Here is a 16527-nt window from a genome sequence, read left to right on the forward strand (position 1 = left end):
TGTAAACCAGCTTCACTTAGTTTGCCTGTTAGGCTGTTGAACCAGACACAGTCGAAAGATTTTTCGATGTCCAAGAACACGGCCCCTGTGGCTTGGTTCGTGTTGTAGCCGTGTGTTATATGTTCGACTTCGTGGAGGAGTTGTTGTGTTGTTTAGTCGTGATTCCTAAAGCCGAATTACTCCGGTCTTAGGGTATCGTTGGCAGTGCCTAGTGATACGCTTGAGCATTACCTTCTTAACAATCTTGCTGAGCGAACACAGCAAACTGATGGGTCGGTAATTTTGTGGGAGGGAGTGGTCCTTCCCTGGCTTCCTAAACATCGGGAGCGTGGCCGCACTCCAAAAGTCAGGGAAGTGTTGATGTTTTAAGACGGCATTCGTTATATGTACAAGGTATTCTACAGCTCTATCCGTGAACTCCTGGAGGACACGGTTTTGAATGCCATCAGGCCCAGGGGCTTTCCTAGCATTGGTACCGGCCGGAGTGGTCGTGCGGTTCTAGGTGCTACAGTCTGGAGCCGAGTGACCGCTACGGTCACAGGTTCGACTCCTGCCTGGGGCATGGATGAGTGTGATGTCCTTAGGTTAGTTAGGTTTAAGTAGTTGGTTCAAATGGCTCTGAGCACTATGGGACTTAACATCTATGGTCATCAGTCCCCTAGAACTTGTTGTTGTTGTTGTGATCTTCAGTCCTGAGACTGGTTTGATGCAGCTCTCCATGCTACTCTATCCTGTGCAAGCCTCTTCATCTCCCAGTACCTACTGCAACCTACATCCTTCTAAATCTGCTTAGTGTATTCATCTCTTGGTCTCACTCTACAATTTTTACCCTCCACACTGCCCTCCAGTACTAAATTGGTGATCCCTTGATGCTTCAGAACATGTCCTACCAACCGATCCCTTCTTCTGGTCAAATTGTGCCACAAACCTCTCTTCTCCCCAATCCTATTCAATACTTCCTCATTAGTTATGTGGTCTACCCATCTAATCTTCAGCATTCTTCTGTAGCACCACATTTCGAAAGCTTCTATTCTCTTCTTGTCCAAACTATTTATCGTCCATGTTTCACTTCCATACATGGCTACACTCCATACAAATACTTTCAGAAATGACTTCCTGATACTTAAATCTATACTCGATGTTAACAAATTTCTCTTCTTCAGAAACGCTTTCCTTGCCATTGCCAGTCTACATTTTATATCCTCTCTACTTCGACCATCATCAGTTATTTTGCTCCCCAAATAGCAAAACTCCTTTACTACTTTAAGTGTCTCATTTCCTAATCTAATTCCCTCAGCAACACCCGACTTAATTCGACTACATTCCATTATCCTCGTTTTGCTTTTGTTGATGTTCATCTTATATCCTTCTTTCAAGACACTGTCCATTCCATTCAACTGCTCTTCCAAGTCCTTTGCTGTCTCTGACAGAATCACAATGTCATCGGCGAACCTCAAAGTTTTTATTTCTCTCCATGGATTTTAATATCTACTCCGAATTTTTCTTTTGTTTCCTTTACTGCTTGCTCAATATACAGATTGAATAACATCGGGGAGAGGCTACAACCATGTCTTACTCCCTTCCCAACCACAGCTTCCCTTTCATGTCCCTCGACTCTTATAACTGCCATCTGGTTTCTGTACAAATTGTAAATAGCCTGCCGCTCCATGTATTTTATCCCTGCCACCTTTAGAGTTTGAAAGAGAGTATTCCAGTCCCCCTAGAACTTAGAACTACTTAAACCTAACTAACCTAACCACAGCACACAACACCCAGTCATCACGAGGCAGAGAAAATCCCTGACCCCGCCGGGAATCGAACCCGGGAACCCGGGCGTGGGAAGCGAGAACGCTACCGCACGACCACGAGCTGCGGACGTTTAATTAGTTCTAAGTTCTACGCGACTGATGACCTCAGAAGTTAAGTCGCATAGTGCTGAGAGCCATTTGAACCATTTTCTAGCATTGGTATGCTTGATACCCCAAGTAGTTTCGTTTGTACTAGTGCGTCCGATTACGTCAAGCGAGGGCTGGGCTACAAGTCGTGTAACCTCCTGGTCCGTTTCAAGTGTGAATACTGGATCTGAAGGAGCCAGATTTTTCATGAAAAACGCTGCAAGTGTTGTGGTCATAAGCTCTGCCTTCTCCGTCGCGGAGTAGGCTGGGCCGTCTGGTCTTTGTAGAGTGGGAATGTAATGTTTCTCCCCGGTGAAGTGTCTGGCTAGCTTCCACACGGCAGGACGTGTAGTATCTGGCCCTGCGAGTTTCTGTCCCCATTAATTAATTTTTTTATATCTGTGATTCACAGTCATGTAGAACTTTATAAAAGACATATTTACGCCAGTGATTGTAATATTTTCTTTATTTCACGATTGCAATTTCGGTCTTAGGCCATTATCAAGTGCATATTTTTGTGGCTTTACGCCATGTCAACTTAAAATTATGTCGTTGTCATTACTATTAAATACGAATGTATTTAATAGTAATAAATATAAATATATAAATGTGTCAGCTCATTTTAAGTTGAAATGGCGTAAAGCCACAAAAATCTGCACTTGATCATGAATGTATTTAATAGTAATGACAACGACATATAAATTTGACAGTTCATTTTAAGTTGCCATAGCGTAAAGCTACAAAAATCTGCATTTGATAATGGCCTAAAGCCGAAATTGCAGTCGTGAAATAAAGAAAGTGTTACAGTCACTGGCCTAAATATGATGTGTTTTATAAAGTTCTGTCCCAATTGTTCGTTTCGAAATGTTTGTATTTTGCCCCGTATTGTACCCTGGAGCCTGCTGACGTGCAATTTATAGTACGGGCGCCCGGTACGCTGCCAGTATGTCCTGAAGCGGTTCCTCATTGAAATAAGGCCCAGGATTTCCTGGGCCAGGGCCGTCGAATGTCGTTTTGGTATTGTACGTGGAATGGTGGCAGTCATTGAGTCTTGGACGGTAGTAGTAAGAGCCTCCAGCGCCTCATCCATTTCTTGCGTGTTGTCAATTTCGTGTGCGTACGGTACACGACTATCACGCGTTTCCTTGAACACGGTCCAATTCACGAGCTTGTAGTTCAGTATCCTGCATGGTCCTGTGTCCCGCAGTGTTTCCTCTGTGTGAAGTACACTCCTGGAAATTGAAATAAGAACACCGTGAATTCATTGTCCCAGGAAGGGGAAACTTTATTGACACATTCCTGGGCTCAGATACATCACATGATCACACTGACAGAACCACAGGCACATAGACACAGGCAACAGAGCATGCACAATGTCGGCACTAGTACAGTGTATATCCACCTTTCGCAGCAATGCAGGCTGCTATTCTCCCATGGAGACGATCGTAGAGATGCTGGATGTAGTCCTGTGGAACGGCTTGCCATGCCATTTCCACCTGGCGCCTCAGCTGGACCAGCGTTCGTGCCGGACGTGCAGACCGCGTGAGACGACGCTTCATCCAGTCCCAAACATGCTCAATGGGGGACAGATCCGGAGATCTTGCTGGCCAGGGTAGTTGACTTACACCTTCTAGAGCACGTTGGGTGGCACGGGATACATGCGGACGTGCATTGTCCTGTTGGAACAGCAAGTTCCCTTGCCGGTCTAGGAATGGTAGAACGATGGGTTCGATGACGGTTTGGATGTACCGTGCACTATTCAGTGTCCCCTCGACGATCACCAGTGGTGTACGGCCAGTGTAGGAGATCGCTCCCCACACCATGATGCCGGGTGTTGGCCCTGTGTGCCTCGGTCGTATGCAGTCCTGATTGTGGCGCTCACCTGCACGGCGCCAAACACGCATACGACCATCATTGGCACCAAAGCAGAAGCGACTCTCATCGCTGAAGACGACACGTCTCCATTCGTCCCTCCATTCACGCCTGTCGCGACACCACTGGAGGCGGGCTGCACGATGTTGGGGCGTGAGCGGAAGACGGCCTAACGGTGTGCGGGACCGTAGCCCAGCTTCATGGAGACGGTTGCGAATGGTCCTCGCCGATACCCCAGGAGCAACAGTGTCCCTAATTTGCTGGGAAGTGGCGGTGCGGTCCCCTACGGCACTGCATAGGATCCTACGGTCTTGGCGTGCATCCGTGCGTCGCTGCGGTCCGGTCCCAGGTCGACGGGCACGTGCACCTTCCGCCGACCACTGGCGACAACATCGATCTACTGTGGAGACCTCACGCCCCACGTGTTGAGCAATTCGGCGGTACGTCCACCCGGCCTCCCGCATGCCCACTATACGCCCTCGCTCAAAGTCCCTCAACTGCACATACGGTTCACGTCCACGCTGTCGCGGCATGCTACCAGTGTTAAAGACTGCGATGGAGCTCCGTATGCCACGGCAAACTGGCTGACACTGACGGCGGCGGTGCACAAATGCTGCGTAGCTAGCGCCATTCGACGGCCAACACCGCGGTTCCTGGTGTGTCCGCTGTGCCGTGCGTGTGATCATTGCTTGTACAGCCCTCTCGCAGTGTCCGGAGCAAGTATGGTGGGTCTGACACACCGGTGTCAATGTGGTCTTTTTTCCATTTCCAGGAGTGTATTACAGGCATGTGGTCTGAGGCCAGATCGTTTTCAGCCATAAGGTTGAGTGTGCATGTGATGTCCTTGATGAGGGATATGCCTAACAAGTCTCTCCTTTGTCGGGACTGTGTAGGCACGCACGTGGGAACGTCCGGCCCAAGTATAATGTAGTTTCGGCCTAGTGCATATTCTCATAGTTTCTTGCCGTTGGAGGTGCGTATTCGTGAGTTCCAGTCTGGGTGTTTTGCGTTTAGATCTCCAGCGACGATTACCCGCGGTGCTATGTTGACAACTGTGCTGATATCGCATGTTACTACACTCCTGGAAATGGAAAAAAGAACACATTGACACCGGTGTGTCAGACCCACCATACTTGCTCCGGACACTGCGAGAGGGCTGTACAAGCAATGATCACACGCACGGCACAGCGGACACACCAGGAACCGCGGTGTTGGCCGTCGAATGGCGCTAGCTACGCAGCATTTGTGCACCGCCGCCGTCAGTGTCAGCCAGTTTGCCGTGGCATACGGAGCTCCATCGCAGTCTTTAACACTGGTAGCATGCCGCGACAGCGTGGACGTGAACCTTATGTGCAGTTGACGGACTTTGAGCGAGGGCGTATAGTGGGCATGCGGGAGGCCGGGTGGACGTACCGCCGAATTGCTCAACACGTGGGGCGTGAGGTCTCCACAGTAGATCGATGTTGTCGCCAGTGGTCGGCGGAAGGTGCACGTGCCCGTCGACCTGGGACCGGACCGCAGCGACGCACGGATGCTCGCCAAGACCGTAGGACCTACGCAGTGCCGTAGGGGACCGCACCGCCACTTCCCAGCAAATTAGGGACACTGTTGCTCCTGGGGTATCGGCGAGGACCATTCGCAACCGTCTCCATGAAGCTGGGCTACGGTCCCGCACACCGTTAGGCCGTCTTCCGCTCACGCCCCAACATCGTGCAGCCCGCCTCCAGTGGTGTCGCGACAGGCGTGAATGGAGGGACGAATGGAGACGTGTCGTCTTCAGCGATGAGAGTCGCTTCTGCCTTGGTGCCAATGATGGGCGTATGCGTGTTTGGCGCCGTGCAGGTGAGCGCCACAATCAGGACTGCATACGACCGAGGCACACAGGGCCAACACCCGGCATCATGGTGTGGGGAGCGATCTCCTACACTGGCCGTACACCACTGGTGATCGTCGAGGGGACACTGAATAGTGCACGGTACATCCAAACCGTCATCGAACCCATCGTTCTACCATTCCTAGACCGGCAAGGGAACTTGCTGTTCCAACAGGACAATGCACGTCCGCATGTATCCCGTGCCACCCAACGTGCTCTAGAAGGTGTAAGTCAACTACCCTGGCCAGCAAGATCTCCGGATCTGTCCCCCATTGAGCATGTTTGGGACTGGATGAAGCGTCGTCTCACGCGGTCTGCACGTCCGGCACGAACGCTGGTCCAACTGAGGCGCCAGGTGGAAATGGCATGGCAAGCCGTTCCACAGGACTACATCCAGCATCTCTACGATCGTCTCCATGGGAGAATAGCAGCCTGCATTGCTGCGAAAGGTGGATATACACTGTACTAGTGCCGACATTGTGCATGCTCTGTTGCCTGTGTCTATGTGCCTGTGGTTCTGTCAGTGTGATCATGTGATGTATCTGAGCCCAGGAATGTGTCAATAAAGTTTCCCCTTCCTGGGACAATGAATTCACGGTGTTCTTATTTCAATATCCAGGAGTGTATGTTTCTAGGAGGATTGTACAGCGATACCAGTGTGGTGCTGGCTCCGTTGAACTAGACCCTGATGGCCGTGGCCTCCAGTCTCTCAAGTGCAGGGAGCTCGATGTTCGTGTGTTCTATGTCTCTGTGTATGATGATTGCTGTGCTGCCTCCCCTCCTGCCGTCCGCTTTAGCTGTTTGCGAGGCGTAAGCAGTATTTCGTTCACTAGGGCGATTCGAATATCCTTTCGCTCCATGAACGCAACCATTTCAGCTCTTTTGTTTGCGATCCCGTTGGCATTCCAAAACAGGATCTGTGAGTTTGTGTTGACGTCTGCGTTTCGGGGCTGGTGTGGAGTGTTATCCACGTATTGGTGTCGAGTACCCCAACTGGTCGACGCGTGTGTCACCACTACCAGCCCAGATATTCAGTTGAACAGCGAGGTGTGATCCGTCGATCTTCTCGAATGAGAGTGTCCGCACGTTCCATTATTTCAGGAGTCACAACTGTGTGGGCCGTCCGGCACGCGGGATATAGGACGCGTTTTCACGACATTGTTGCGATGATGGCACACGCCTCGCCCAGCGCCCCACCGTGCTTTTGTTCACTGCCAGGTCTCACAGATATTCTGCATGCGGCTACGGATTAAAGAAAAGAAAGTCAGTGGCAGCAGTGGGTTGCACCGCCGTTACAGACGCCATTTTGAAGCTACTTGTAGCGCCGTCGCCTATAGGTACTTCATGAAAGTATAGGGGTTGTAGTGTGTATATTCCACGATGTCCCAAAACAAATTTCGCGTTTTCTCAACCGAAATTGGCGGAGAAAAAAAATGTTGCATTACTTATAGAACGCCTTTCGTACTTCGCTGGTCTCGAACTCCTGGAATAGCCATATCAGGGAACAATGGCTTACTTTTCCTACTCGAACCAGGAGGATAAGCAAGATTCCATAAATTTACAGCTTCATGTAAGGAAATAGAAGGAATGTATACATATACTAACATAGAAAACTGAAATCAAACAGTCTTTTCCCAGAAATGAGCAACAGCTACAGCATTTTCTTGGACCTTTAATAGGAGGCTTGTTTTTTAAAATAAGTAACGTTTTGAAATCAAAAAACGACGAGGTAAGATATCTCAATAATTTTATTTTTACATGAAAGTCTGCACCTTAATCCACTTTTCTACATAATTTCCGTCATTACTGAGTCACTTGTCATAACGTTGTACCAGTTTTTGAATACCCTCCTCATAGAAGTCTGCCGCCTGATTTGTTAACCACTGCATCACCACTGTTTTGAGCCGGCCGTGGTGGCCGAGCGGTTCTAGGCGCTCAGTCCGGAACCGCGCGGCTTCTACGGTCGCGGGTTCGAATCCTGCCTCGGGCATGGATGTGTGTGTTGTCCTTAGGTTAGTTAGGTTCAAGTAGTTCTAAGTTCTAGGGGACTGATGACCACAGATGTTAAGTCCCATAGTGCTCAGAGCCATTTGAACCATTTTTTTGAACCACTGTTTTGACTTCGTCATCATCTAGAAGACGCTGACCGCCCAGGCGTTTCTTCATGTGCAGGAACAGATGGTAGCCACTGGGCGCAAGGTCGGGGCTGTACGGAGGATGATCTAGAGTTCCCCATCGAAAAGATGTGATGAGACATTTGGTCTGATTCGCCACATGCGGACGGGCATTGTCTTGCAGCAAAACGATGCCCTTGCTCAACTTCCATGGACTGTTGCTTTGATTCTGGTGTGACGTAGGCCAACCATGTTTCATCGCCCGCAACAATTTGGCTTAAGAAATCATCACCGTCGTTGTGGTACCGCTCAAGGAAAGTCATTGCACTGTCTAAACGTTTGGTTTTGTGCACATCCGTCAACATTTTCGGTACCCAACGTGCCCACAACTTTCGGTAATTAAAGTACTCGGTCACAGTGCCATACAAAACATTACGAGAAACACCAGGAAAGTCATCCAGAAATGAGGAAATCGTAAAGCGTCAGTTTTCTCTCACCTTACTGTCCACTTCCTGCACCAAACTTTCATTAACGACCGAAAAACGCGCACTCCGTTGCTCATCATGCACATTTGGACCCCATTTTTAAATGCTCTCACCCACATTCTTACCTTTCCATCACTCATAATGTTTACTCCGTAAACTGCTCAGAGCTCACGACAAATATCGATCGCTTTTAGATCTTTAGCACCAAGAAATCTTGTAACAGCCCTTACTTCACAGTCAGCGGGACTCACGATTATCGGAGGGACCCGAAACACTCAGTACAGAACGTAAACAAGGAAGAATCAGGCTCTAATGGCATCAGTGCATAGAGTAAGGTACAAGCTTTCATGTAAAAATAAAATTATTGAAATATCTTATCACGTCTTTTTCTAATTTGAAAACGGTACTTACTTAAAAAACACGCCTCGTAATACTAACTTGCTACAAGAATCTGGGAAACATAAACACTGAAGAAGATGTTTCATTGCCTGCATTTCTCCACATTCATTCAGTTACTATTCGCACTTCGTTATGTTATTCTTAAGTCGTCTTATTTATGACCTAGGAAATGTTACTAGAGTGAATTTTTATTTTGCAGTGGACTCTGGACCATAGCAGATTAAACTGTGTGCCAGACTGGGACTCCAACAGGATCTGGCGCACAGCTTCAATCAGCCAGAAGTTTTATCTGTTGTATCTTTCCTTTCAGAAATTTGCAGCTTCTGCAGTCAATGTTGTAAGAGTGACAATTCCTCTTTCGAAATCCGTCGCACCTCCTCCCTCCGTCGCCTCCCCACACCGCACTCACTCGCTTCCATAAATAATGTCTTACAGTTCCTCTATACGTATTTGTGAACTGGGGCACATCTGAGGAGATACAGGAACTGAATTATTGAGAAGAAGTAATGTCCGTATCCATAGAAGAGCTGGGAGAGTATCCCTATACAGAAATGCTACATGCGAGTAATGGGAGATTGACGAGCTAACTAGCTGATGTGACACCGAACATTGCCAGCACAATATCGAACTAGATACCAACGGATGTATCCGTGTGATGGATAGGTTAGTCTCTGGAGATAAGCAATTATGAGATATCACAGTGAAGTTTCAACGCACTCCGCTGCACAGGAGACAGAAATAGAGATAGCGAGAGAGAGAGAGAGAGAGAGAGAGAGAGAGAGAGAGAGAGAGAGAAACAGAAAGCCAAAACCGTTCGTTTTTCTGTGAATGTTTACATGCTTATTACTATTGCATGTCCAGAATAAAAATTAATTAAAAGTTGTACCCGTGTGCGCGCACGTCGATCAGCCTTGAGGGATTTATGCATTTCATTTCATTCCGTTCCGGATGACTAGGTGACGGACGGCGTCGCTACGGCCCGGCCAGCGGACGGAAGTCACTTGCAAATGAAATTTCGCTGAACAAACGACAGAATGAGCCGCTCGCGGCCAGCAGCCAGACCAATTAACGACGTGGATCGGCCATCGGCCGTTATTTGTCAGCGTCGATGCCCCATTATTTTGGAACAAGCGCGAACACAATAGCTGATAGCCAGAACAGCGGTTTTGTGCAACAGGGCTCGCACTGGCAGGAAACCAACGCGACGGCAGATGTTTCAGCGAAAATTCGTTAACGCGATCACTGATAGCTACAGCGCTTCGGTGCACTGCTTGGACAGCACTAGACTGAACGGGAAACATGTACTTAAACATGGTTTCAGTTCTTAGGTACTGAATTTGCTGTCGATACAACGCCGCAAAAGAGAGGAAACGGATGAAATTGGCGCGAAATGCTACTGAAATTTAATTTTGTTATTTATCGCCTATTTTCAAAAGCATTGCGCAAATAGTATTTTGTGAAATATTTCACTACTAATAGATTTAGAAATAATACAGAATTCTTAACGCAGCCTTATTTACAGAAAAAATAAGCGTTTTAAACGCCTAAAGAAAAGACTTTTGTATTTATCAGTAACATCGAACTGTTGCAATTTGTAGGGTTCGTATCTCAACCGGTAAAAACGGAACCCCCATATGATCACTCTGTTATCCGTCTGTCAGTCTCTCTGCCTTTTAAAAAGTCCTTTCCTCGGGAACGGGAAGACGTAACTATTTGAAACCTATGGTTCCACACTAAAGTCTACAGTCCCTTAGCGGTGTAAAAAATGGAGGTCAATGCAATCAGAAGATACGTCCATTTATGTGACGTATTCTGACACTCACTCATCACAACATATCGGATATTCCTTGTTCAGAGAGAGGCAAAAAAAGTTCACATGTGTGTGAAATCTTATGGGACTTAACTGCTAAGATCATTAGTCCCTAAGCTTACACCCTACTTAATCTAAATTATCCTAAGGACAAACACACACACCCATGCCCGAGGGTGGACTCAAACCTCCGCCGGGATCAGCCGCACAGTCCATGACTGCAGCGCCCTTGACCGCTTGGCTAATCGCGCGTGGCCAGGAGAGTCATGAAATTTAGAATGAAGCAAGGTTTCACGGTACAGCAAAAGGAAAAAAAAATCCGCCGATTGTTAGTTTGTAATCATATCACTCGCATCTTCCTTTTCTTTTCTTATCTGACTGTCAGTCTGTCCCATTTCTCTTCGGAACGAGTAGACGTATCAAGCTTAAATTTATGTCCCACACTAAGGTATATAGTTCCTTGGCGGTGTAATAAATGTAAGCTTTTTAGTCAATGCAGCCGTAACGTACGGCAATTTATGTCACATATTTGATACCCGAAAACTCGCTCATCAAAACCTATAGGTTACTTCTTGTTGATCTAGAATCGTGAAAGTTTGAAGGAAGCGAAGTGTCACAGAGCAAATAAAGGAAAAAATCAGAAAATTGTTAATTTGTAATTATATCAAGCGAAACAAATTTTTCTTTTGTTATTTGTTATCCGACATAAAATTTGAAATTAAAACATTGTCGAATGTTTTGGAATCCCTGGGGCCGATATCTTGCCAGTGTCAATGTCGGTAACAGGCAAAAACCCGTGTAGGTCCTGGATTCCGGGAATGGATGAAGTGTCTATATACGTAAGTAAGTTTGTACGAAGCCCCAAGTGTCCTACTGGCACCAGGTCAATTTCTTCATCCTTTTTCTACTAAAACTTTGATCTTCTACGGAATAATTTTTTCAATAATGGGAGAGAGAAATGATACATGAATTATTATTATCTCAGGCATCTTTTCGCACGTTAGACATTGGTACTCTGTTTCCACTGAGGTAAACAACTTTGTCTGCAATGTCTTCTCCGAATTCAAAGAGGACACGCACACAGCAACGGCACACTCAAAATCTGTACCCATGCCAGCGACTAGCGATTTTCGATCAGACATTGGAGCACGAACTGGCTAAAGCGTGTGAATGTGGTCAAAGTATGTTTTCATCTGCAATAAGACATACAACTGGAAGTGTACGATAACAATCTATATTGGAAATGTCCAGAAATAAAGAAACTGACATAAAAGTAAATTTCAACACCAACACATGATTTATGTGGAGTAAAAATTTCGGGAATGCAGTTGTATAGGTAACATATTTAAGGCAAACTAAACACTGCGTTTTATTGGTAGAACACTTAAAAAATGTAACAGATGTACTAAAGAGACTGCTTACACTATGCTTGTCCATCCTCTTTTGGAGTATAGCTGCGCGGTCTGGGAGCCATACCACATGGGATTAACGGAGTACATCGAGATGGTTCAAAATAGAGCAGCAAGTTTTGTATTATTGCGAAATAGGGGAGAGAGCGTCACTGACATGATAATGGATTTGGGGTGGACATCATTAAAACAAAGGCGTTATTCGTTGCGGCGGAATCTTCTCACGAAATTTCAGTCACCAACTTTCTCCTTCGAATGTGAAAATATTTTGTTGACGCCGACCTACGTAGGGAGAAACGATTACCATAATAAAATAAAGGAAATCACAGCTCGCACGGAAAGATATAGTTGTTCGTTTTTTGCGAGTGCCTTTCGAGATTAAAATAATAGGGAAATATTGTGAAGGCGGTTCGATGAAGCCTCTGCCACCCATTTAAATATGATTTGCAGAGTATCCTGATATCCAGAGTATCCATGTGGATGAAGAGGTGATAAACGTAGCAATGTCACATGTTAATGTAAGTGCGTGATAAGCCATTGCAAATGTGAAATGCTGGTTCATTAATAATCAGTGTAACCACCAGAAAGTTCAATGCAAGCATGCAACATTGAATACGTTGTACTGTACAGATGTCGGATATCAGTTTGTGGGATGGAGTTTCTTACCTGTTGCACTTGATCGGTTAACAAAGGGGCGGTGAATGCTGCTTGTGGAAGAAGCTGGAGTTGTCGTCCGATGATGTTCCATATGTGCTCGACTGGAGACATATCTGATGATCGAGCAGGCCGAGGTAACCTGCCGGCACTATGTACAGCATGTTTGGTTACAACAACGGTATACGTTATTCTGTGATCCTACTGGAACCCCCCACCCCCCAGAATGCTGTTCATGAATGGTAGCAAAACAGGTCGAATAACCAGACAGACGAACCATTTTGAAGTCAGGGTACATGGGGTAACCACGAGAGCAATTACACCTAAGACCATAAATCCAGCTGTAGGTCGAGTACGTCTAGGCCAGTGGTTCTCAAACTTTTTGGGCTTCAGAAGCATTTAAAAGGCCGCAAATAATTGTGGGCGCACTGTATATGCATTTCTGAGGAATGTTTTAAGACAGTCAACACAGGAAATAAATATTGTGATAAAATAACAATTAAGTCATTTTATTTTGAATTTCGTGTCCAGACTATGGAAAATATATTAATCAAAAACATACATTATCACAATATGAACAAATAATTTTTGTATAAAAAATGTGCGAAATTCATGAAGCACGACTTTCACCCAAATGCGAGCGCCGTGTCGCCTCCTACGCTGCCAAGACGAACGGCAAGAGAAACTGTTAAGTGAAACGTTTTGAATTGAAATAATGCAATAAAACTAACGATTAATTCAAATTGCAGATAAAAATAATAACGCACTAGAAATGAAACGTACCTTATGTCTACTCTTTCCAGTGTTTATGAGAAACAAGAGCCTGATGTGTTTTCGCGATTTCTTCAATATTTTGAGATATATTTCAAAGACAAACTCTCATTTCCTCGTCAAAGCAAGAGTTTCTCTCTTTATACATTTAATTGTGATGAGGAGAGAAATATCTAATTCACATAAATATGACGTTGAAAATTGATGTAAAATATGCAAAGCCTTTTTGGATACCGAAACATATTCTTCTTTCATAGAAATCCAAAAGTCTTCAAGAGACAATTCCTTATGCTTAATCATCAGTCCACGATCACTAGATGTAGCTGCCAGTTCTTCTTCTTCTGTTAAGCCGAAATCACCTGAAGTTTCCATGAATGGATTTCGAATTCAATCGTACTGTTCAGTGTTGAGGGATGGAAAATATGGAAGTAATTTCTCTTCTAAACTTATTAAATGATCTACTGCGAAAGAAAATATTTCATTTATGCACATGATCCTTACCAACGGAAACACTTCCAAGTTACCTTGAACAGCTTTTCGTTTCCTTATTTGTAGTTTTCCGTAAAACGCTTTAATTTTGTCGGTGGATGTGAGGATATTTTCTTTTTTCCCTTGCATGCTAGTGTTCAAAATATTGAAATGCTGAAATATATCGGGTAAATACTGCAGTCTGGCAATCAAACATTCACTCCGAAGGAGGTTACAAAAACGTAAATGGTTCATTTCTTCGAAAAACACGAGACGTTCTTGTCGTAGCTCGTGCACACGGGTAAGTACTTTCTCCATCGATAACCACCTGAGCCGGCCGTTGCGGCCGAGCGGTTCTAGGCGCTTCAGTCCGGAATCGCGCTGCTGCTACGGTCGTAGGTTCGAATCCTGCCTCGGGCATGAATGTGTGTGATGTCCTTAGGTTAGTTAGGTTTAAGTAGTTCTAAGTCTAGGGGGCTGATGACTTCAGATGTTGAGTCCCATAGTGCTCAGAGCCATTTTTTGACAACCATCTGACTTCCGTGTGTAAAAGCAACTGTCTGTGTTCTGACTTCATATCGATACAAAGTTTTTCGAATAAACTGGTTTTGACAGGTCTTGTTTTAATAAAATTTACCATCTGAACAACTTGCTCCAAGACTTTACTCAATTTTTCTCGCAATGTTTATGCTTTTTAGGCCTTCCTATGAAGACAGCAGTGAGTTACGACAACATCGTGATTTTGTTTCTTTACGAAATATGTAAGGCTTTTAACACAGACTACCATTGAAGGGGCGCCATCTGTGAAAATGCGTAATACGACTTCCATGTTAATTGCCACTTATTAAGATAATCATTTAAAATTGATACCCAGGAAACAGGTTCAGGATAGGAAAGGACCAAACATCTACAAGAGGAAGCGAGACCCATCAGATAGTTCGTCGTTTTCACCAAATTAACATTTATTTAAGAAAAACATACTGATCAATTAAATTCCAGATTAATAACAACATGAAAACCATCGGAATTACAGTGACATATAAAGTAACAAACTATTGAAATCTACCAATATAAGAAAATGGAAACAGCATTCAGTAAATACAAAGTACATGAGTTAATCCCGCCAAACTCCACAGCCTACAACCCCTGTCGCTCAACCCAGGTATAGCTCCAAGGAACAAGGCAACTACTCAACTTTTGCTAGGTATGGCAGACGACGCGACAAAGCGCTCCCGCGGTAATAACTTAGACCTCGGGTGTTGGGCAGAATTCCACCGAGGTAGTGGCCTAGAAGTCACGGCTACAAACACCAAGGTAGACGAGCGTGTTTAGCAATCAACTGTGAACATAAATCACATGCGAGGCAGCATCCTCAAATAACAACAGAGTATACCCTCACAAATGATGAGACTCGCTTTAAAAAGATAAATACAACTCGTAACCTTAGATAAAACAAATAGTTAAAGCCAAACTTCAATAAATATATATACGCTTTCACAAGGATTTTGATCAGATCAGGGGAAACTCACTAAGATTGAGATATGTAATTACAAAGGATTTGTTGTACACAATAAATACATACGCCTCTTTCTAGGTAAGATGATAAGCGAGTACATGTAACTGACAAGGTGCAGGTACAAACAGAGCAGTTAAACCCTTAAGCAAAGCATAGAATTTCCTTCAGTAGTAGCCCTAAGTGATTCAGTTATGATTACAACACATCAAAGTAGGTTAGAATAAATAAACTTCACTAAATCACTGTTAGATTTCAAATTCATAGCCAGTACCTGATACAATACCATGACATTATCACTGGGTACAGTGCCACTCACCGGTGTAACAACTTCAATTTATAACATCACACTCCAAGCGGGTGCACACAAGCGGTTTACCAATTAACAGAATCACGTGGCTTCAAAAAGGACGAGCCGGCCGAAGTGGCCGCGCGGTTCTGGCGCTGCAGTCTGGAACCGCGAGACCGCTACGGTCGCAGGTTCGAATCCTGCCTCGGGCATGGATGTGTGTGATTTCCTTAGGTTAGTTAGGTTTAACTAGTTCTAAGTTCTAGGAGACTAATGACCTCAGCAGTTGAGTCCCATAGTGCTCAGAGCCATTTGAACCATTTTAACCAAAAAGGACGTACTAACACCCATTGGTCACTCTCAAGCCACGGCGCACTCCATAACAGGAGGAGGCCCCCGTTACGAGAGTTCCGACCAGTCTGCGGATGGTTTTTAAGGCGGTTTTCCTTATGCCTCGGCAAATGCGGGCTGTTTCCCCTTATTCCGCCTCAGTTACACATCGTCGGCGTTTGCTGCGCAAATACTTTTTCTCCACGTACGCGTATACCATATTTCTACCACACAAACATTGGGGTTACACTCGTCTGGTGTGAAACGTTCCCAGGAGGTCCACTGGGGCCGAACCGCACAATAACCGTGGGTTCGGTGTGGGGCGGCGGTGGGATGAGTGGACTGCTGTGGCCTGTTGTGGAGTTGTGAGCCACTGAGGGGTTGGGTTTTTTTGAGTGAAGAGACCAAACTACGAGGTCATCGCTCTCATCGGAAGGAAGTCGGCCGTGCCCTTTGAATGGAACCATCCCGGCATTTGCCTGGAGCGATTTAGGGAAATCACGGAAAACCTAAATCAGGATGGGCGGACGCGGGATTGAACTGTCGTCCTCCCGAATGCGAGTCCAGTGTGAGCCACTGAGGGCTACGGCGGGGACGAAGCCTCTCCATCGTTTCTAGGTCCCCAGTTCCATACAATACAATGCA

This window comes from Schistocerca nitens, chromosome 7 (genome assembly GCF_023898315.1).
Source record: "Schistocerca nitens isolate TAMUIC-IGC-003100 chromosome 7, iqSchNite1.1, whole genome shotgun sequence".
Classification (NCBI taxonomy): domain Eukaryota; kingdom Metazoa; phylum Arthropoda; class Insecta; order Orthoptera; family Acrididae; genus Schistocerca; species Schistocerca nitens.